This window comes from Notothenia coriiceps, unplaced genomic scaffold, assembly GCF_000735185.1.
Source record: "Notothenia coriiceps isolate Sejong01 unplaced genomic scaffold, NC01 NC01_scaffold00033693, whole genome shotgun sequence".
NCBI lineage: Eukaryota > Metazoa > Chordata > Actinopteri > Perciformes > Nototheniidae > Notothenia > Notothenia coriiceps.
In genome coordinates this window covers 276,167-284,114 of record NW_011366394.1, presented here as the reverse complement: position 1 = coordinate 284,114, position 7,948 = coordinate 276,167, and the positions used below count along the sequence as shown (strand labels likewise).

The window sequence follows — 7,948 nt, the reverse complement described above, 5'->3', positions numbered from 1 at the left end:
TTTGGTAAAATACACTATNACTACACACCTACGCAATGATTACATTCAGGCAGACTGTAGAAAACAACCTCTTTGGACAATTTATATACCGTAATTTTCGGACTATAAGCCGCGCCTTTTTTCCCATTTTTCGAACCTGCGGCTTATATAACGGTGCGGCTAATCTATGGATTTGTACAGCTAACGGCCACTAGGGGACCTCCTAAATCTATGGATTTTACAGGTTACAGTCCACCACCTTTAACTCTATGGGCTCTATGGCCGGTNAGTTTTAACTTATATGATTTAACAAAAACAAAAAACGGCAAAGTGGCAAGGCTTGCCCACCCTGCGTTGGGGGGGCACAGTGACTCATTTGGGGGGGCATGGCCCGCGAATGACCCCCCATGACGCCGAATGCCCCCCCAAATGAGTCACTGTGCCCCCCCAACGCAGGGTGGGCAAGCCTTGCCACTTTGCCGTTTTTTGTTTTTGTTAAATCATATAAGTTAAAACTTTTTTGTGTGAAATACATCAGAAATAAAAAATACAAATATGAAACACAGCCTGAGGTGTGCTCACTGCTGCTCTCTGATTGGTGTGTTGCTTGACCAATGACCCCCGACCTTTGTTTTGTTATCATTCCGTGGCTGTGTGTTTAGATGAAAGCCCAGTGGTGATCTGTCCATCTGTTACACTGATTATACAGTAAAGCCATCGAAAATAATATGATATACAGTACAGTACAAGTACATGGGTCTCTGTGTTTCATTCAAGCTCGGCTCTGTGTGTGTGTGTGTGTGGCACGAGCGCATTTTGTGAGTGCGCGAGCGGTAACGTGGAATGTTGTTGTTAGCATCTGGTTAGCTCGCTATGCTAACGGATATAAAGAGCTGTTTCTACACCAAGGTGGAGGAGAGTCCAATCCTGTCAGACTGAGAGGACCGTATAACCTCAGCTCAGTGAGGTAAGGACTCTCTCAGTGTTTAGATAGTTAACTTTAGTGTAGGTTATCTCAGTGGGTCTAGTCTAGCCAAAACCAATAATTCGTCATTTTAGTATATATAAATAAATAAGATTATATCTTGACCTTATTTGATGAAAAACACAGGTTGAATGATTAAGAATGCAGCTTTGCAGAGAGTATCTGGTCAGGTTTGTGGTGTTTATACCAGCTGTGTTATGGCCACATTGCTTCCCTTCTGATGAAACAATGCATTCGCTTTTTTTTTCCGCCTCATTGTAGCGAAAATGGGCCCAAATNGATTAGTTGAGCAGCGGTTGGGTGGAGGAAAATCCAGGCGGACGATCAACGGGGGCACGTCCAATGACGCGCAGCAGGCGGGCAGCGACCGAGTCGGAGCTCTGGGCGGTGTGAACAAAATGGGGGCTGAAGATAAAAACCGGGTGTCCAAACCAGAGAGCACGACGCGACGCGCACGGGAGGACCGCGATTGTGGTAAAGGGGGCATGAGAGATATTTGGTTAAGAAATAACACATGTGGCTCTAGGAGGGCAGATTCAGGTGATAAGGGGGGGGGGCGGCGGGGCGCGAGCGAGTGGCTAATGGTTAGCACAAGACCAAAATTGATTTTATGAAATCATAGAGTGGCCATAATCTGATCAGCTCATATTCAGACAGGTTTTTATATAAATGGATCAGGACAAAAAGAGAGAGAATATGTCTTCCTTTTAGAGTGTCTTTACACAGAGGGGACACATGTTTATGAATAAAAGACAAGAAAAAGTGGATTTTGCATAATAGGTGACCTTTAAAGAATTCCAACTAGTCCAAGTGCTGACATCTGCATCGTAACACGGTGCAGAAGAGCACTGTAAAAAAGACCTTTGGCTTCCAATCTGCATGGGGGTGATTATATCAGAACACGCCCCTTCTGTCGGATCGTCTTCCCTGTCCTCACAGGTCCTGCTAGAGGTATGATATCGGATGACACATTCCCACACCCCCAGTCAGGCATGGGAGAGCGGGTTGGGGGGGGGTGAATTCACACGCGCCTCGCCGCCTCTGTTAGAACTGGTCTGCGAAGATAAAGATGCAGACACCTACGCATATGACCCGCCTCGAGATGTCCTTGCGCACGTAAACTGTAAGAGTGGAAAATGCATACACAAATGTACACTGAGATAAGAGAGGGGACAAGCTGAGGCTTTCCACCAGATTAAGATGACTATCAGATTCTTGTAAGGTAAAGGCCAAAAAGGTTGCTAGACAGTTAAAAGATATATGGTATTAGAGAGAAAACAGCTAGCAAAAAAATGAATAGTTTGTTGGACAAGAAGATCACCTGAACTGTAATTATGAAGCTATCGCCAGTGCCTGGTTAGTTTAGCTTAGCATACATTTTAGCAACAGAACTAGTGTATTGTAGTCCTAAGCACATTCCTTGAAAGTCAATACCCCTCAGATATTGAGACCGTGTAAGTAGTCCTTGACTTTTAACCCGGAAGTTTCTGTCATGGATGTCGGATCACACCGCTGTGAGGTCCTTGAGCTTTGGGAAGTGTCATGCTCCCATTATTACCCTCCCTGGGCTTTTACAACACCCCAATGATACTCATATTCCACAGGTCAACTGAGAAACGGTGAAAAAGGGGCGTCAAAGTTTGGTAGAGTCACGTGAATGGTCTGACAACTGACATTTTACAGTCGGAAAGAATGGCTTCACACATGCCTTAGGGAAGATTTTACTGGCTCTTTCAGTCACTGTGTGTGTGTGGCACTTCCACTAAATCTGTAACTAATCCATTTCCCACAAGAATGAGCCTCTCCATCTCAGTATCACTGGTTTACGACACAACATCCACATGCTCAGCTCCGGCTGGCGAGTAAACAAACATGTGTTTGTGATGTTTATCGTATCTGGCTTGAGGTTTTACAATTTAGCATACAGTTTCATCATGAAAAGTACTGTCGAACAACCGCTCAGAGCACGGTGCTAATCAGGGACAGATCCGGTGTAACAGAAGAATGGATGTAAGAAAAAAAGACAATCCAGCTTTTGCCAAAATATGTCAAAGTACTTTGTCGTAAATAGAGTAAGCTGCGTATGTTACAGATATGGCACTGATTGTATTGTGTAGTCCTGAGGCTTGGAATCCATTTTAATCTACCAAAAAATGCATATGTATGGAAAACAATAACTTCTATATTTTTCAGCCGTCAGACCCTTTTTTTTAACCCAAAGGGACAACTTCCCTAATAGCACGTTTCCACCCATGGTTGGGGTTTCAGAGCAGTTTGCTGGTGGTCTTTGGTCATCAATAGCTTGTGTATACCAAGAACACTTGCTGTTTGAAAATCAACATTTTATTGAAAAGAAAATCTCATTCACTACATATTCAGTCTGAATTTAAGAGAAGGTGGAAGGACATTTTGTCAAAGGTCCGTGTCACTGGGTGGCTGGTTATTAGTGTCACAGGCCATCACCTTCAGCCTGGATTAAATCTTCATAAAGAGCCTGAGCAATGTCCCAGACTGAACTCCATACGACAGGATTTAGTGAAATGCGTCTAAATTAGCGTGTGATAGTGTGTTAATGCCTCTGACTGAGTTTTTTTTTTCTCCCTTCTTGGCCATGTGAAAGCAGCAATCAGCCAATACAAACTGGATCAGGTTAATGGTTTACTAATGGATGTTGTTCTTGAGTAATAGGCAAATTCACCGCCAAGTTTTGACATGTACTTGTGAATTGGGATGGGCAACAGCCTACTTACACTGTTTTATTAACCTTGGCGGAAGGGTGTAGCATGGGAAAAGGAAGAACCAATTAGATTTTGGAGTGGATCCAAATTAGAGAGCGGACGATTTACCCAGACATTATGGGACATCCCAAACAATGCAATGGACAGATTTGAATGTACCATAACGTGTAGGTTTCAGACATGGGTTTCATGGAAAGAGAGAGGCATACCATTCTGAATATTATTAAATAAAATACAACATGTGCCACTTTTAACGTGACTTCCTGTATAAACCCCACCTACTTTTTGTCTTCTATTTCGATAAAGATACTGAGAAGCTACAGATATTTACGTGTCTGTTAACATCAAGTGCATACACATGTCATATTTACATTTTTGGGAACAACAAGATAGCCTTTACTGATGATGAAGGTTACTTTTTTTTTTTTTTTCATCCATACATTCATCCATCCATCTTCTCCCGCTTATCCGTGGTCGGGTCACGGGGGCAGCAGTTCCAGCTAATATTTCAATTAGTCTTCCGTGCAATACGAGGGGAATCGTGCAATTTAATTTATTATTTATTAATGTACATATTCCCTATCATGTCTATTTAAGTCCCATTTCTTGTTTTTATATTGTCTTGTTGTTTTCATATTGTCTTGTTGTTGCGTGTTGGCACCTTGAGTTCATTGTAATTTCGTTGTACCTGTACAATGACAAATTAAAGATCTATCTATCTGTCTATCTATCTATCCCAAGGCGCTCCCAGGCCAGCGAAGAGATATAATCANATATACACAGAACAACACAACGAAGGTAACACTCATGAAAAGCGACATTCGAGAGCGTGGGCAGACCAGAAACCGAGATGGCTCAAAGAATAGGAGAGAAGAGACTAGACATGCTGGACACACTGAAATTCTAGAGGTGGCCCCTTCACTGGGACACGTGGGAAGTTTGAGAAGTTCCTTGTGGATTGAAAGTGCACAACAACGCAAAGCTGCAGAGGATTGAAGCTATGAGGTTCAGTTGCCAGAGAGAAGTACCGACGCTTCTGCCTAAAGTCGACTCATCTGCACGAAAATCCCAGGTGACAGCTCGCGCCACTGGGAAGAGGAGCATGACTACCGATCTCACACGAGCTCGGAGATGCTCTCAGCAGCCTCCACCAGAGATCTATGTTCTGAGAGAAGAGGATGGAAACAGGAACCGACATACGCTACTACTTGCAGAAGATCAAGGAGGCCTAAAGCTTCAGCACCTATATACACGATCTTGGAAAGGCAACAAGGAGAGGGGCCAAATCACTCTGAAGAAAGACCAGGTTAACACACACACAAACCAACACACACACACACCTACACACTGTACCACACACACACACCTACACACTGTACCACACACACACACACTTAGTGTAGACATACTGCCTGGATTCAATATAAACAACAACTGAGCCATGTACACACAGACAGAAATACATACACAAGCTTTACGCGATTTTCTTACCTAACCAAATTAGGTTCTAATAATAGTTTAATGCCGTCTGACTGAGACTGTAATATCTTAATTCATACATTTAAAGAGCTGCAATCAGCCAATAAAAACGTTGTTTTTGGTGTTTTTCCTTATAGGCCACTTAATTTTGACAGGAGGGATGGGCAATCTACTTTCAAAATACCACATTAGCCTTGTTGAGTGTAGCATCTTCAACTGAATAGTCTTTATTAATTTTCAAACTGGATTTGATAGCATACATTTATCAGATATTAGGCCTAACAATTAAGAACAGCTATGACCATACGTGTAGGTCGGAATGGGCATGAAAATACCAAATTCTGTATTTTCTTTTCTCATTTATCAACAGTGCCACTTAACGTTTCAAGATAACGACTTACTTTTTTATTTCAAAGTCTTGATATTTATGTGTTAAATCAACAGACACATATCGTGTGTGTTGAATATGTTTAACTTGATGATTATTCCACCCATACATTCATGCGATTCATAGCTCCTGCTTATGCATGGTGTTGACACTCTTGCAAGTTTGCTCAGTTAAATTTAAACTATAGTACAGCCTTCAGTGTAAATACGAGGGATCGCGCAATAATTTTATATTCTTATTTACTGGTACATACTTTCGACACTATCATGTCTATTTAGAGTCCCATTTCTTGTTTTTATATTGTCTTGTTGTTTTCATATTGTCTTGTTGTTGCGTGTTGGCACCTTGAGTTCATTGTAATTTCGTTGTACCTGTACAATGACAAATTAAAGATCTAGGTCTACTCACAAAGCAGCTAACAGCGCTAATCAGCTCAAAAGTTAACTAGCCTCATGACAATAAATATTTGTTTCTGAGTAACTACGTCCAGAAACAGTTCAGAAGTTCAAAATCCCGAAGACTTCAACTTACAAAGACATACAGTACACTTAGGAAAAATGAATCGTCACACTTCTGAGCCGCGACCAATGAAACCATAACTACTTTTTTTCTTGCATTTTCGATTGTTTTTAATATCAACTAATTATTCGAAGAGGTTTCCCACACTTTTCAGACCATTTACCACAAACCAAGAGCACGTTCAAGGTGGCAAATCCCAACCCAGGTCACCGATTAGAGGGAGGGAGCCAACTCGCCTAGGGTGAGGTGGTGCCTTTGCGATGGGTTCATCTGGCCCTGGCGCAAAGGACCTAAGTCCCGAGAGCTGTTATGATAGTTGGCTGGGCAGAGGCGGTCTTTGCCGATGTTGATTCTGTAATTTGAGCCAAACCATTTTAGCGAGATAGTTTCTACATAATTTACCAGGGAGAAGAGGAGCAGTGGGGCGGGATATTGCAAATGGCTGGCAAATAGAGCTGGGCGGGGGGGAGAGGGGGGGTTCCAATGGTTCAAACGCAGGGGCGAGTGGACATGGACAACCAGCTGCAGTGAGAAGGCTCGACACAGCCATCCGAACACCTTCAGTAGGAAATTTTGAACTGGAGCAGCTGTTGTGTGCATTACAAGGTTGGAACAATCCTTGTCAGATAGCCAACACTACGCAGCGCGGGGGAAGGCGAAGCACATCTGTGGACCTGAAGGATTCAGGCAGGCTTCATAGCCCACATACTGTAGTGGAAGGCAGATGGTATAGATTGAATCCATATAGGTGTGCCACGTATCACAGTGAGAGGTCATGATTTAGGTTGAAGCGAAGCCCTCTCTGGGTGGGGAAGCACGCATGGGTGGGACAGTTCTGTGAAGCTAGAAGTGCCTTCTCCGCTATTTATGATGGGTGATGGCAACAGGAGCCATAGTTCCACTCTGTTCAGGTGATGTCGAAGTGCTGACCGACATGAACGCAGTCACATCTGTGTCAGGGCAGATGCTTGACATCCCTGCCATGTTGTGTGCGTGTGTCTATCAGGCTTATATGCATCAATATCCATCACACACGAAGTCTGTATCTAACTGAATATCTAGACCTTGTGAGATAATCGCATGGAACAGGTCATTATTGTTTTCTCTATATCACTTTTGAAAACCGCTTGTGTGGAGAACAGAATGATTAGCTGTGTTTGCTCTTTTGCCTTGATCCTTTGGATCTGCACTTATTATTCAGGCGCAAAAGTCACCAGTGCTATGCATAACGTGGATTTCGTTTGCGACTTAATTCAGCAAATGGCAGATCCGTAGAGGATTGATCTGAGATACCTGGTCACATCCATACTGAGGCCGCATTAATGTTCGGTGTTTTGTGTGTAATGTAACTGTGTGTTGCGTTAGGTACTATGAGGATAGGCGTCCTCAAACAACGTATGTGTATACAACAAATGCAAGCTCTATCTTATGCTGCTATGTTCAGTGTGATACTGGGATGTGTGTGTGTGTAAGACGCATATGTTAGGTTATTAAATCATGCGTGTGTGTGTGTGTGTGTGTGTGTGTGTGTGTGTGTGTGTATGTTGTGTGTGTGGTGTGTGTGTGGTGTGTGTGTGTGTGTGTGTGTGTGTGTGTGTTGTGTTGTGGTGTGTCGACCGTGAGTCTTCTATGACGAGTGATATGGCCCCTCTCCTTGTTGCCAGACAAGGCAGAGCTGAGTGACCTGTGTAGGACTGCTCTCCTGCTCGCACTGGATGATTGTAGTTGGCGGCGATGATAGCCGGTTATCTCTATCTGATCTGTCCCCTGGTGGATGACAAAGCTTTTTCAGTTGAAGTGGTGCAGCCCCAGTATTCTAATGTAGTGTTCATGAACATATTGCTCATTGTAGCTTTGTAA

The 7,948-nt window shown here is 43.2% G+C and overlaps 1 long non-coding RNA gene across 1 annotated transcript; it reads left to right on the top strand.

Annotated features, from left to right (window-relative positions):
- Positions 1–396: 396 nt before the first annotated feature.
- On the top strand, positions 397–5,416 carry LOC104961701 (uncharacterized). The gene is made up of 3 exons (XR_800128.1): positions 397–473; positions 4,859–4,864; positions 5,406–5,416. It is a non-coding gene; the product is annotated as an uncharacterized lncRNA (long non-coding RNA).
- The last annotated feature ends 2,532 nt before the right edge of the window (positions 5,417–7,948 follow it).